Source organism: Salvia splendens, chromosome 1 (genome assembly GCF_004379255.2).
Source record: "Salvia splendens isolate huo1 chromosome 1, SspV2, whole genome shotgun sequence".
Classification (NCBI taxonomy): domain Eukaryota; kingdom Viridiplantae; phylum Streptophyta; class Magnoliopsida; order Lamiales; family Lamiaceae; genus Salvia; species Salvia splendens.
In genome coordinates, this window is record NC_056032.1 from 38,183,702 (window position 1) to 38,199,848 (window position 16,147).

Genomic DNA, 16,147 nt, shown 5'->3' on the forward strand with positions numbered 1-16,147 from the left:
TCTATTTTCAAACTGTGGTGAATTGTGGTGAAGTAAACCATATCCCACATCGGAGAATGGACAAAAGTTGCAAGCATATAAATAGGCTACCTCAACTCCATTAGTATGAGGCCTTTTGAGGAGTACCCCAAGAGCAAAATCGTGAGGGCTTTGCCCAAAGCGGACAATATCATACTAATGTGGAGTTCGGGTGTGCACCATTGGGGACCCAACAGTGGTATCAGAGCCCTGGTTCAGGGGCTTGGCTTGTGTGGCTCGGGGTTCGGTGGGTTGCGCTTGCAAGTTCTCCGATGTCTCTGCGTGAGCTCGACCAAGACCTGTGGTGACCTGGTGACCTGTAACATGGGGCACAGACATGTGGTCTTGGTTTGAGGGGAGGATTGTGGTGAATTGTGGTGAAGCAAACCATATCCCAGATCGGAGAATGGACAATGGACAAGTGGACAAGAGTTGCAAGCATATAAATGGGCTACCCCAACTCCATTAGTATGAGGCCTTTTGGGGAGTACCCCAAGAGCAAAACCGTGAGGGCTTTGCTTGACATAAAAAATCTTGAAATTTTACACTATGTTGATGTTGTGTTGATACTGTTAGAGTTTGTACAATATATAGAGTTTGCCCTGGTGAATTGTGGTGAAGCAAACCATATCCCACATCGGAGAATGGACAAGTGGACGAGAGTTGCAAGTATATAAATGAGCTACCCCAACTCCATTAGTATGAGGCCTTTTGGGAAGTACCCCAAGAGCAAAACCGTGAGGGCTTTGCTTGACATAAAAAATCTTGAAATTTTACACTATGTTGATGTTGTGTTGATACTGTTAGAGTTTGTACAATATATAGAGTTTGCCCTACTACATGATGTTATGAGGATAATCTCGATAGTGACCTTGATACTGAATTAGTTTAGGGATCTTTCTCTTTTTTATTAGTTGAGTTCAACATAATACTAATTAGAAACCATCGGTTCCAATTTTACCTATTCTCTTGGAATTGGAACTGGAACCGGTACCGACCTGTGTAGCTTTTAGGCGGCTTCATCTGTGAATCATCACATGTCTCATCATCGAATACAGATCTGGCGGGGATGAGACTAGAGCTCGAAGATCAAATTAGAATTTCAATATCCAATATCGGAGCCAACAAAGAGAACTAGAGAAGTGAGTGGGGAAATAAAAGAAAATTTTAAGTGTAATAAAGAAATAATTAATTAGGGCTAATTGTTTACTTAAATTCTCTAATTTTTAGTCTGAAGAGAAAGGAAGGATCACGCTCAAATATCTCCTTTTTGCAGATAAAAGCAATTGAATTCTAACGCCGACTCTTTCTCTCAATTCCGTTGAAACTCAAGTTGAGGAAAGAGGATTTGAGCAACGCGCACTCCCAATAATGGCTGGTGATCTTTTCCATGATTTGCCGCCTCCAAGTGCGCCACAATCTCAACAAATCGCACTTTCTCCAGTTACCGCTGCTCTAAAATCTAAGCCCAAACCCACGGCGCCACCGGCTCCTCTTGCTCCGGCGCTAAAGAGCGCCCTCAAAAGGCCTAAGTCGCAGCCGGAGTCACAGACTGAAGGTACTTCTGATTAATAATTAATCCTTTTCAGTACCCCTATTACTTATATATATATATATATATATATATATATAGAGTTTTGATCCATGCAAAACCATTCTTAATACAAAAATGCAGAACCAAGCATACAAAAGTCATTTTTAGGTCATTGTAAGCTTATTTTTACGTCATTATAGTAAGGATGACATGAAATGATCTTAACATTACCTCAAACCCAAAGTTTATAATATGACCTAAAACTGCTTTACAATGACCCTCAGTGTCTTTGTTTAATTATTGACCATTGGATTGTCAAATCTCATGGTCAGGATTTGGTCTGGATTTTGTATTGAGATCAAGTTTTGTATTGATCATTTTCCTATATATATATATATATATATATATATATATATATATATATATCCTCTGTTACCTTTTAGCTTGGCGATCAAGTTGTTTCTCTGTAAAGATTGAACATTTATGTGTAGTGGGTTATGAAGTTTTTCTTTCTATTTCTTCTATCCAATATTTGGAGTTACATCTTTTATTGCGTGTGTGGATAACATTTGAAGTTCTTAAAAAAGTAGGTGATGGTTTATGGTTTTAGAACTCTTTTTTAGGATTTCATAATTTTTCCATTGAGATCAATCAAACAACATAGTACTATTGAAGTGAACCCCTGTCTGTGAATATTATCATCTGGTCAACCTTTGAATTGATCCTAAAAGCACTTCTTTTCAACACAGAAAGTTCATCTGCTCCTGGTAAACGCCTGAGGTTTAAGACAACAACAGATGCCTCGGAAAAACAAGTAATTGAAGCTATGCAGAAGATAGCTTCGCACATAAGGAATCCTTCAAAGTTCAATAAAGCATCAAAGCTTGCTATACAGTTGATCGAGGCTGGTAGTATCAAGGAAGCGACCAGTGAATATTTCTTTGTGGTACTTGAAGCAGCGATGGCCCCTTTAACTAGTTGCAATGAGCCCTCTTTACGTGCTGATTATCATGCATTATTCTCAGCTGCGCAGGATGTAGCTGAAGTAAGCATCTATTTTTCTCTGACTTTACATACACTGATATATACCTCTACGTGTTTATGAAGATGCAAATGATGTAAATTATTTTGAATCTACATCATGCAGTGCCTAAACAAGAAGCAACAAAACCTATTGGCTGCATGGACAATTAGGGCTGTTTGGGCAAATGACCTGTTCACTGATGACAGTTTTGTGGTAATTGTTTAAATTTATGCCTTTTATAGTTAGATACCTATGTTTTACAACATTCTTTTTGGTTTGATATCAGTTAATTTTTATAATCAACAGTATAGCCAACAGAAAAAATTCAGATAATATGTCAATCTATGTTTACCTAGGAGATTTTGCTTATTTATCCTCATTTAAGATTATATTTGATTGAGGATTAGTTTGTGTATGTTGGAGGTAAAATTTGAGGACATGGTTAGCTAGATTGGATATACTGAATAGTGAAGAGGTTGTTTAGGGGTATATGTTGGTTAGTAAACTTAAAAGATTTATCCATGTCCTCTATTTGCTTATACTGATAATTTTAAATGACACAGAGAATAGTTTATTGCTATGTACTCATTTGTGTAATCCATTTTACTTCGCATTAGAATTTCAATTTTTTTTCTTGGCAAGTTGCCTGACAAAATTATCACCTCTTATCTCTCTTAAAACAATACCTTAGGGCATGGATGTACTAATTTTCTTGATGTCCATAGAAGAAAGTCACATAGACTTCTAGTATTAACAATGCTGATGCTGATGTTGCTGTTACTCTCCCCCTTGATGTAACCACAGAGCAGATGGCTCTTGTTTGTTTTCCAGTACTACTTCCTTACTTCAGTCGTTGATGCAAGACCCTTTTTATTTTTATTTTTATGTACTTGTCTTATTGATTTCATTTATCAGTGATGGAGATATTGCTATAACTGCATGTAGCTGCCTAGTTCCTCTGATCCTGTTTTACTACTTCCCTCACCGAGGTGGCAATGCTGTGCTTGGTGTAGAGAAATACTTGACATTATAATCAAATATGCTCTCATATTGGTCATTTAGCATTTGGTATGCTAGTGTTTCAGTTATTATTTTTCTTCATTTTATTTTATTTTATAGCATAAAATGAAATTTATTTCTGATTCTTTCTCCCACTCAACATAAGATTTACCCTCATTTAAGAGCTATGTTATTGTTAGCAGATTTTGTCATGAAGTTGGAAAAAAATGAGCACAGTGCATAATTTGCAGTTTGGTCATCAATTAAGCTATATTTACGTGACTTTTCAACTTGGACCCTTCCCTACCTAACTATCAGTTCTCACTGCCTTCAGATGACACTAATTCTAGATGCCTGCAGTAGCACTTCATGACATCATTCACCACTTTCATTATTCCGATGCCGCCACTTATCCCCTACACCTTGAGCACAACATCCTGTACACAAATAGCCAATACATTGCATTGGTAGAACTCTACTCAGCGTCATCATTGATGTCTAAGCATGAGGTGAAGGTTGTGTTTAACTCTGATTGTCATGGTGATTAAATGGAGGTAACATTTAGTGTAGTAAGAGGCATAATCAAAAGGGTAGGATATGAAACGAAAAAGAGGGTAGTGGATAAAAAACCTTATTGTTTCTAGTGTTTCATTCAGCAACGGAAAGCGCTTGCTGCTACTATTTATTCAACCAGTAGCCTGGTACTAATTTACTATATATCTGAGGCTAGTCCTAAACACCTCTAGTTTATGAGCGCAACTGGAAAGTGAAGTAGTTTAAGGATGCATCTTAGTGTTGTAAGTTCAGAGTGTATCTGAAAGCTTACTTTCATTTGGAAACTGAACTAATCAGCAAGTTGATAGCATGCATATTGCATACCGCCATGCTATTTTTAATATGTGCAGACAAATTGTAGTCGATAAGATGTTTAGTAGGTATAATATTCTTAATGTTGCCACGCTAGTGGTTGGTGAGCTCTAACCTAGTTTTAACATAAGTTAGTGTTCGTGATTGAGTTCATAAAACTTTGTTCAATTCAGTCCCACATAAGCTAGATACATGGCTATCGTATGAATTTTGTGATAGTCCCCATTAGTTGAGTTGGATGGATAATATGTTTAGTTTTATATATATAGTTACTTATCCTGAACATTTTACAGTTCTCGAAGGCATCTGGGAGAATAAAGGAAGCCATATCCGCTCTTCCAGTTGCTACCAAAGAAGATGATATAGAAGAAGCTGCTGCATTCAAAGATGTGACTGAGAAGGTAAATGCAGAGGCACAGCTAAAAAAGGAAGGTGGTGTAGAGGAAGAGTCTGATCCATTCGGATTGGATGCCCTTATATCAAATGCACCTGCCAAAGATGAAAAATCGAAAAAGGAGTCATCGTCCCATAGTGGAAATGAAGACGACGAGAAGGGGAGATTCCTCAAATTGCTGAGACAAGCATTGCTTCTGTGCTTAGAGACTGCTGCAAAGAGATACCAAAAGCCATGGTAAGATTTCTGATCCCTCTCCATGCTAAATGTAGAAACTTTTGCTTGATGCGAATTTTGTGTTCTCTTTTAGGTGCCAAACAGCCATCGACATCTTGGCAAAGCACACGCGTTTGATAATATTTCAAGATTCACCACTCATCAAAGGGATGCGATTGAGAAACTCTGGGGTTCGATCAAGGAGCTTCAAATGCGCAGGAAGCAAGGGAAGTCCGTATCCGGGAAACTGGATGTGAATGCTTTCGAGTGGCTCCAGCAAAAATATGCAGGCGAGAAGATCAGCATCCGGCGTTCTGTAGGAGGCAGCGGAGACCGTAAATGTCAACAATGGCTTGGTTGATGCCATTGCCACCTGTTTTCTTAATCGGCGAGTAGTTGAGTTAGATTATGTATTCGTGAATACTAACTGGATCATCAGATTCCCAACTCTCTTACCTCAAATATGAGCCTATTTATTTTCTCACCTTTTTAGTTTTAAATTTCGGAAAGGATGGGAACATTATAGTAGTACAATTGTTATACTCAGGGTAGTTATGCTATGTATCGTGTTCAATGGATCAAGAAATGAAGTATATGAAAGGTTAATAAGTTTGGTCAAATTCAGATCAATAGATTAGAAATGAAGTACATGAAATTAAAAAAAATGTAGTAATAAATTTATTTTGTTCATTATTAAAAGATCTAGTGACGAGATAATTAATAAAAAATGAAATATTTAATTTAATATTTAAAAGTAATTAAAAATTATCATTAGTGTTTCTATCGGTACCGTACAAGGTCATAAAACTGGTTTGGTCTGTATGATTGATTCAGTTCAGAAAAAAAATGAAGGGGCAATGTGAAAATACAAGAAAGCCAAAGGTGTAACTTGAAAAGTAGAAACTCTAAAACCCTAAACCCAAATTCATGGCGCAGCCATTGCCGTCGCCTCCTGTATATGTATATAACATTCGAGTCCTCACTTGTCAGTTGTCATCATCTTCCTTCCCATTTTTGTCTCAAACTTCACTCTCAGGTAATTCAAACTCTCTTCTTGTAGGCTAATTATACGTTGTTATCGTTTCAGTATTAAGAGAGCGAAGCACAGATCGAAGGGCATAAATTGAAAGCCTATGGAGCTCAATAATTGTGCGACATTAAATGTTGTCCTGTAACTTTTTATCGTCTTTATCTGTATCGCATCATCTGGAGGATTTTTACTCGATATACATCTTTAAATTGTGGGTTTCATTGGATTTTCATTGTTTTTCGTTGATAGTAATGGATTTGAAATGTTATTTGATTTTCATTTTCCTGTACAATTTGCACATGCGATTGAGTTGTACACCTTTTTATCGTTATCTCTGCATTCTAGAGAATAATGTACTCTCGAATCGAGCATCTGAGATCGTTTTAGGATTATCCTAGATAGTTTGGAGAATGTTGTTTTGCCACTGCTTGATATTTTATGCGATTAGATTGTGTTATACTCTATAAAATTCCTAAATCAACAAATTCATTTGTGAAATATCTCTTTCATGATCAGAATGAAGAATCCGAAGGTTTTCTTTGACATCTTGATCGGTAAAGCGAAAACTGGACGCATTGTGATGGAGCTCTTTGCCGACACCACCCCAAAAACCGCATAGAACTTCCGAGTTCTGTGCCCTGGCGAGAAAGGAATCGGATCTTGCGGGAAGCCACTGCATTTCAAAGGATCTACATTTCATCGGATCATCCCTAATAAGTTAATGTGTCAAGGCGGTGATTTCACTCGTTGCAACGGGACTGGCGGAGAATCCATTTATGGAGCCAAGTTTGCCGATGAGAATTTCACTCTAAAGCACACTAAGCCAGGCCTCTTCTCCATGGCAAATGCTGGTAAAAACACCAATGGCTCCCAATTCTTCATCACCACAGCAACGACCTCGTGGCTCGATGGGAAGCATGTCGGGTTTTGGGGAAGTTGTGGATGGCTATAACCTAGTCAAGGAGATGGAAAAAGTTGGCTCCGATGCTGGGATGCTGGGACGCCCTCCACCGTTGATTGAGGATTGTGGTCAGATTGTTGAAGATTAATTTATTAGGATTTGTATGTAAATTGGTAGCAATAAGCTTCCTTTGATTATCATCACTTGTAAGTGGTAACAAGGTTTCATTGTTTTACAAAACAATATGGATATCTATCTTATCTTGCAAAGCTATGACACCCCTTCAAAAAATGAAATCTCATACCACCTAGTCGTCATCAACCAATTTATCTTCAACGTCGTCTCTAGGCGCCGGACCACCAAGAGCACCATGCCGAGGCTCTTCTCCACCCCTGTTTCCTTCAACTTGACGCCTCTCTCCACCTTCAAGGCCTCGGTGCCGCTCCCATTGCCACCGCCCACCACCAGATAAAACCCATCCTCCGCTTCCACCTCCTTCTGGCCCCTATCCACCACCACCAATATCTCCTCATCCAAATTCTTCCTCTTATCCTTCCACGGCAGCACCCCCTTAGCCGTATCAAACCTCACCGCCACTCCTCCCCTGTTTAGCCCTGCTATCGGCATCCATCCCGGCAACACCACCCACCCACTCCAGCTCTTCTCGGCCTCCACGATCCCGAAATTCCCTCCCATTCCACACTCCCACGGCGCCTCCTGCAGCTCCACCTCCCTCCCCTCCGCCTTGCACACGGGAAGCACAACCACCGAAGTCGACTCCGCCACCTCCCCGTACACCAGCCGAACCACCGGCACGCGCAGCGCCTGTGCCAATTCATCCTCAACTGAATCCTCATCCTCCTTCCCTTCCAAATCCTCGAGCACTCTCAGCCGAGCCCGCTCCGTCTCAGCCATCTCCAGAGCCTTCTCCAAAGCCTGTATAGTCCAATCCGGGGACGACGCCTATTTATGCTCGTGCGCCTGCCGGAAAAACATAAAAGCCAAGCAATCCCCAGGGATATTTCCATCAAAAAACTCCCAGCCTCTCTCCTCGAAGCGGCGAGGGTAATCCTTCATCGACCTAGCCAATTCCTCCGCTTTTTTGGCGTCAAATCCGTGCCTGATTATAAATCGAGCCGCGGCGGCGCGCTGAGGCGTGTTGAGAATCCGGATCTCGTAGAGGATCTCGGGGGAGCCGGGGTTGTTGAAGTAGGAGACGGTGTCGGCATCGGTGGCCTCGACGAGGGAGTCGCGGACCTGGTTGGCGACGACGAGGAGGTTCTGCTCGATGGAGGCGATGCCGGTGATCTCCTTGAGGGTGGTGGAGATGAAGCCCTCTGAGATGAGGGAGGCGTACTCGAACCAAAGGCCGAGGCGGTTGGCGAGGATGTCGAGGCGAGCCATGGTGTCGAGGTTGCGGTAGCGGGCGGGGAGGGGAGAAGGCGGAGGGCGGTAGGGCTGGTAGACCTCCTGCTGCGGCGGCTGCCTCTGGTTGTAGTTGGAGAGGGGTTTGGGAGGGGACTTGTGGAGGGAGGGAGGGGAGGGGGAGGTGGAGGTGGGGGAGGAAGGGGGTGGAGAGGAAGGGTTTAGGGGCGGCGACGGACACTATCGTGATGGATAGATAGATTGATAGGGGGAAACGTTATCCTCTTTGCTAATGTACTAATTTACTACTCTGCTTGGAAAAATATCTGAGTATTGTGATGGAATTGAACAAATATCCTAGCTTACTTGGATTGGATGGTCTCTTATTTACGATAACACAATCATGCAGCGGAGGCAACATTATTTTAAGTCCATCAAAGTAGTATAACTATATCCCACTATTAGTTACTATCTCCATATATGATAATCATATTTCTAGTTTCTCCTGCTTTTTTACTTGTATTAGGACCTATTTTCTTTACTTGACCTATCTCATTAAAACTAAATTCAAATCATATTAACCTATTTCTATGTGCTTTTAAATACATTAACTTTCATTACATTTTGTTTTTTTTACCTTTTATTTTTTAATCTAAATATATGAATTTTGAGTTATGATTTTTCTCTCTACCTTTTCATCAAATTGAAACTGACGTGTTTGCTGAAAATGCTAATATAGCAAACAACAGTGAGTATTAAAATGATGTTTAAATACAAAAGAATAATTTGTCTTAGACTAGTTTAGTAGGAGATGTATTATGCATGAAAGTTGAAAATCTAGTCTACTTTTTTAAGTACTATAGAGACTATTCATGTACTCTTTTATTTGTGCAGTAGAAAATGTATTAGGAAATGTTTTAGGTGATCTCTACCGCTATTTACTTACGCTTCTCCAAATATGATAATGGTATCATTTTCTCTAGTTTCTACTGCTTTTTATTACTACTAATAAGACCTAGTATATCATTAAAACTAATTTAAAATTGTATTAACCTATTTCTGTGACTTCTAATTGTTTGAGTTTTTTCTTCCGGGAGGATTTTTATATGGTCTCTCCATCCCAACTAATCTTGATATGTGTCTCTTTTCAGATAGTACTACTCCTACCCACTTTTAATCGTTTTATTTTTTTTTTTTTATTTTAATAATTAAGATATTTTAGTCCTGTGTTATTTTGTCCATAATCAACCCTATTTAAAGTCGGGCACCCCAGCCCATTTCTCTCACTATCACCCCTCTGATATGAGCTATCTCTAATTTTCTTTTATACATCTCGATTTCACGAGCAATCGCTCAATCAAATTCGTTGCCACTACCACCAGGTCCACCACCCTTCCAATTCCTCGCCCTTCACAACTTATTCATTCATTTTTTTCAATAGTTATAAATCATGCAGAAATAATGTAAAAAATATTCGTTAATTATATTTATTAAAACTTCAAACTGAAACTCACATCCAAATAATGTTCATAGAAAATTACCTCAAATTGAATAATATTTATAACAAATTATATTAATTACTTATATTCATAAATATTATCTTCATCTCATAAATGCTACTCATGTGGCCCCATTAAAATTATCTCAATAAATGCTAATTCAGCCACTTATTTACAACATCCAAATTTTATTTTAAGTCCGTAAAAACTACTTCCTCCGTCCCCCAAATAGTATGAACCGTGGATTCGACACGGGTATTGATAATAAATAAGGGAAAAAATAAGAAAGAGGGAGAGAAATGGTAGTGAAAATAATGTTAGTGGAGTGTGGAGTCCAAAATTTAAGATATTAATAGTAATGATATAAGTTGTAAATAAAATAATGTGCAAAGGTAATATGTTGTTTGAATTTTTTAAAATTAGAAAGTTCATACTTTTCAGAGACGAACAAAAAAGTATATGGGGATATGTATAGAGTATAATGATAAACATAAACATATTGAATACCAATGGGCAATGAGGCCGAATAAAGAAGATTAGATTTTGGACGCAAACATTTACTATTTAACATAATACCCAAACTTATTTAAAAAATTATTGGGCTTTGGAAGCCCAAAAGCCCACCTCTAACAACTGTAGCAGTAGATTACATAAGAAGCCTAGACCTAAATTATTTTATCATTTCATGGCCTACTCAAACAGAGTTTGAACAAGATAATCCAACTTACAAATTGGATTAATTGAAACACCAAAATAAATTACCTCTCTATCTAACAAGATGTAGCAAAAAATAAACAATTTCTTTCGAGAATAGTGATACTTTTATTGGGTTGATGCGTATCTATTTGAGTCATAATTTGATGCCATCCTACTCGCTGGTTTGTACTGTAAAACCGACGACCTTAGGTTATATTTACCTTTTTATTTTTACCATGTTTATAGAATATATACTCCACTCCTCATCTAAACATTCCATATGGACATAACATAAATGATAAAATTAAGATTTTGGTGGTTAATCCTCAATTCGAAAATCAGTGGTAAAAACAATTAATTTTAATAGTATTTTTCCCCTAAATTTCCTATGACAATAAACTTGATTTACTATTTATGATATAATTAATTAATTTGTTATGTGTTGAGGCAAATGATAAAATTCATAGGTTGTATTGCCTTCGTTGAATTTTTGATGTCAATTTAAATACAATTTCATCAAATTACATGAAAAAATAGAGAAAAAAATATTAAAATTCATAATTTTTATAATTAATTTAAAACTATAGGACATATCAAAATTTAACCAAAATAAATGATATTTGGATAATTTGCCCCAAGAATCAACTTTGTCGATTTTGGTCAAAATATCACTTTTTATGATACACCATTTTGAATTGATCACCACACGTGCACTAACTTAGGAAAACTTTGTATTCAATTGTCTAATTTGCAACAAAGTTTGGATTAAATGATCACCTTGTTTGATTTTATATAACTACTTTGAGACCACTTTAATGTTTGATATGCTATATGAAGGGCAGACAAAATAAATGAGAAAGTTCCAATCATATTTAGTGGATCCAATACCATTCAAATCTCCCACTATTTTATTACTTTATTTTAATTCATATTTTAGAACTTTTGACTACCAAACTTTGAACTTCGGAAGAATTTCAAAATCTTCCCGAATATGCTGACCATCTTTCAAGTTGGTCAAAAGACTCAAAACTGTCATTAATTAGATGGAGACATTGAAGATAATAATAATTACTCCTTATGTCTCAACTAAGTTCAGCCAAAATTTTTGAATATAAAATTAAAAAATTGTGTTAAAAAATATGAGAGATGAATAAAATATGAAAGATAAAAAGAGAATAAAATAGATAATGTATTAAAATAAGAGTGACTAGATGTTTTATTTTTTGCCAAAAAAAATGACTCATTTTAGTTGGGACATACTAAAAAGGAATATGACTTTAACGACAGAGAGAGTATTTAATAAGTAAATAAGTATAATGGCAATCGTATTAGGAATTGTACATCTTTACAATATTTTAAATAATTAGCAGAGTGTTTTTATTATGTAATTTATTCATTCATGAGAAGCCAAAATTCATATACGAGTTGCGAAATTCCTGAATATTTACGCATTAATTTTCATAAATAACTAATTAAGTAATCTTCATGTCCCATAACTTGACCAAGTTGAATTGACCAATATTACGTGTTGTAAATTGTAATTGACCTAAGGGCACCCGCAACGCGTGCCGTTCCGCCGGAACGGTTTCGCCGCGGAACGCGTTGCGGCGCACCATTCCGCTCCCATTCCGTTCCGGGTGCCGACGGCACGGAACGCGGCACGGCTTGTGCCGCCACGCGCTGGGGCGACGTGGCTCTCCCCGCTTCGTGCGTGCTTTCCACTCGCCGGCCCGCGAGTGGGACACGTCAGCGATGACGCAATAATTAATTTTTTTAAAAAAAAAATTGATTTTTAAAATATTTTTTTTAACGGTAATATTACCGTTTTTTTATTTTTATTTTTATTTTCTTATTCTATAAATACACCTAATTTATTACATTTCACACACAACTACACATCTACTCTTCCTAAACCAACATCAATTCCTCTCCAATTTTCTATTTCAATCTCCTTCACAAAATGTCCGGCGACGGGAATTACGGCGGTGGCGGCTCCGGTGGGTGGGATCTCAACGCGTTCGGCGATTGGGAGACCATGTACAACACACTTGGTGGTTTCGGGTCGTCGACGCCGGGCACCCAGGGGTCGGCGACGCCGGGTGGGTACCAACCACCCACTTTCGATGTGGATGCCTACGCTCGACCACCCGGCTCGCGGCTTTCTCAGGGTTTGTCCCAGATTCGGGAGGATATCCCCGTTGAACCCACCCAGGGAGGAAGGCGAGGCGGTGGAAGCTCTAGGGCTGCGTCTGAGGCACCCGAGGAGGAGGAACTGGAGGACCTGGGCCGACATCCGTACAACAACGAAGAAACTAAGGCGGTGTACACCGCCTGGCTTACCGTCTCGTACGATCCCATCGTCGGGAATCAACAAGCCGCCAAGTACTTCTGGGAAAAGGTCCGTGATGTCTACCACCAGACTAAGCCGAAAGGGGCCCGGAAGCGCAAATATACAATGCTCCGTGCTCACTTTGGCCGAGTCGACGCACAGGTCAAAAAATTTTGCGGCATCTACTCGGCTGAAGCGGCGAACTACCAAAGCGGAGCTTCGGGCGCCGACATTCTGAGGGCGGCTTTGCGCGTCTTCTACCAGGACACCGGTCTACAGTTCAAATATGTTGATATTTGGCAGCTCGTAAAGGACGAGGAAAGGTGGGCCGGCGGTGTCCGCTCGAGCTCGGGCTCAACCTCAAAGCGCACGAAGCACACGGCGAGCGGCAACTACTCGTTTGGTGACACCGGTGAGGCCAGCGAGGGTGAACCGCAGGTGTTTGGGGGTACGGGGGATCCAACGCCCGACGAATACGAGGGATCCAGCCGTGGGCGCCGTCGGCCGCAAGGGACGAAGGCGGTGAAGGCGGCTAGAGCGAGGAAGGGCCGAGGCGAATCAAGCCAGTCGGCCTCGAAATTGGGCTCGCGGGGAGGCTCGGACACACTTATGGTGGCGTACATAACCGCCACAATGGCGGACACTTCCCGCTTCTCGTACGCCCAATTCACGGCCTGGTGGAACGGAATTGTGCATATGGCAGGAATTCTTGGTCTTCCTCCTCCCCCTAAACCTCGACCGCCTCCGGAAGATGATTCACCGGCGGAGTAGTTTTTTTATTTTCCCACGTTTAATTGTGTGTTTTTTATTTTGTGTTTTTTATTTTTTTAGGATTTTAATTGTGTGCTTTTTTTTATTTTTTTTAAGTTTAAGTTGAAATTTTTTTTAATGTTGTGTGTTTTTTAATAAAGTGTGTTTTTTTTTATTAAAGTGTGTTTATTTAAATTGAATTGGGTTGGAAATAAAAAAAAATGAAATTGAATGAATAGTAATTTAAGGAACGGTTAAGGAACGGAGGGTTGGGTTGCAGGTTCCGTTCCTTAGTTAAGGAATGGAGTAAAAAAGTATAGTGGGGCCCTCAAATAGTGGTTTAAGGAACGGTATAGGAACGGTATAGGAACAACGTTGTGGATGGCCTAAAAGAAAAGTCTAGTTCTGCATTTTTTCTCAGTTAATTTTTGGACATACATGGCTACATATATTATCCCATTGAATTAACTCTCTTGTTGTCATTAATGAATGGTATACTATACCCTATATTTATCAATTATTTTTCTTAAACTATTTTCAAATGTTATGAAGAAAAAATAAGTTGTTCTTTGAATAAATAATTGCAAAGTAAAGGGTCTGAATACTTAGTGTAAGATTGTCGGTAAAGTTTTTAAGGAGTTCTTTTCTATATATCTGTAGTCCTAATGTATAAGAATCCAATAGGTCCTATCAACATTTTGCAGCCAATCAGAATCATCTTTAATAATAACTAAAAGAAGATAATATTGTATCATTAAATTTCGCACTCACATGTTAAATGAATGTGATTTTGGTGCATGCACCCTCCCAAATCTCTATCAATATGCTCTATACTTTAAATATAGAGCAAAAGGAGTGAGCTGAATACTGGCTCTTATTGGTCAAATATTAGATTTGAATTTTAGCCCACTTGTTGCATTAATTATGATTAATTTCTTTTTATTTTGAAAATGTCTAGACACTCTTGCATATGGAAAAAATAGCTTTTAAAAATAATGCACGACGACAGTGAATATGAAAATATGTATAAGTAGAGGTTCAATTCTTATGACCAGATTATCGTTGAGAGTGAATATAAAAAAGAGATATAACTAGAGGTTCAATTCTCATTTTCCTAGTTCAAAAAAGTGTGAGATAATAGGACGAAGAGCACAAGCTTATTATATACATCATTTATCCAAATTGTACACTTACTCACCTATGATTATTATAATCACGCACTAAATCACTAAATCAAAAGGCTAAAATTCCATGATTGCTTTTGCAAACATAGAGTTATTACGTGGAATTAAATATTTTAATCTCGGTTGTCTGATTCACACTGGTTAATTAATCCAATCCGATGTGAAAGAGAAAGTAAAAGTAAATACAAAAATAAATATACAGTTTTAGCCGTTACGTGGCCATCAATTACCATCATCATATGCATCATTCCAAAACTTTTGACCACAAATAGTAATAGGCGATAGCAAAATTGTGGCCATCACATGGTCAAACCACCACAAATTCACTCATCAAATCATTTTATTTTACCATCAATTCATCTTATTTTAATTTATTTTTAACCATAGAACGTCATTTCTTGCGAGAGTGGACAAGTTTAATCAAACTGATATTTTAATTACCGCCAACATTTTAAATCCAATATTCATCTGATGGAAGGACACATAACGAGCACTATACGAAAACTCGACATTAACACACAAAAGTTTAATAGGTTTTGATCGAGTCTTATTGATTTTCTATTCTTATTGAATTGACTCATTAAACACCTGATAATTTCGGGTTAAATTTGGTCCGGATAAACCATTAAAAATATCATTGTATTGTTATTTTTATTAAAAAAAATAACTAGTAGTACTTTATTTTTATTCTCTAGGTTTATGCATATAAGATCTCGATTTTTATTATACCATGTCAATTGTCAACCCATAATACATCTTATCGCTAACGGTTCATGTCATGTTTGGGTTTGAAGGAAACAGATTGTGTTCATGTTCGAGTTGAAAATTTTCTTAACATATTTGGTTTAGATTAGATCTTATTGGGTTAGGTCGTTATCAAGCTGACCCAATAATAAATCAACCAGCATGATTGACACCTTAAATATTCCGGAGAGGGATTATGTACGCATTTTCTCCATTTTTGTATAAATATCTTCACACGTAAAGTGTTGTTCTCAAAATTATATGCAAAATACAGTGTCAAATTATTAAAACTTAATTTGTCATTGTTCAAATTTTTAATACTATTGTGATTATGCCTAATAATTTGAGATAAATTCTCTAATTCTTTGAGGTACAGCCGTACAAAACCACAAATGTGCAAATTAAAGTTCATGGACCATTTTCTAGTTAAATTCACAATGGAAAAATAAATTATGTGCTCACGTGCGAGGATATATGCATTACTAAACGAAATGAACAACACTAAGCAAGTTTAATACACAAACATAAAGACGAATACTTGGTGATTTTGAATTTTAAATTAACCCAAACTGTCTCTATGCAGCTCCCTCAACTGTA

The 16,147-nt window shown here is 38.1% G+C and overlaps 3 pseudogenes; 2 read left to right on the forward strand and 1 right to left on the reverse strand.

Annotated features, from left to right (window-relative positions):
- Positions 1 to 1,203: 1,203 nt before the first annotated feature.
- Positions 1,204 to 5,536, forward strand: LOC121749521 (annotated as a pseudogene).
- Positions 5,537 to 6,599: 1,063 nt separating this feature from the next.
- LOC121749530 lies at positions 6,600 to 7,256 on the forward strand (annotated as a pseudogene).
- On the reverse strand, positions 7,142 to 8,826 carry LOC121785766 (annotated as a pseudogene).
- Positions 8,827 to 16,147: the final 7,321 nt, after the last annotated feature.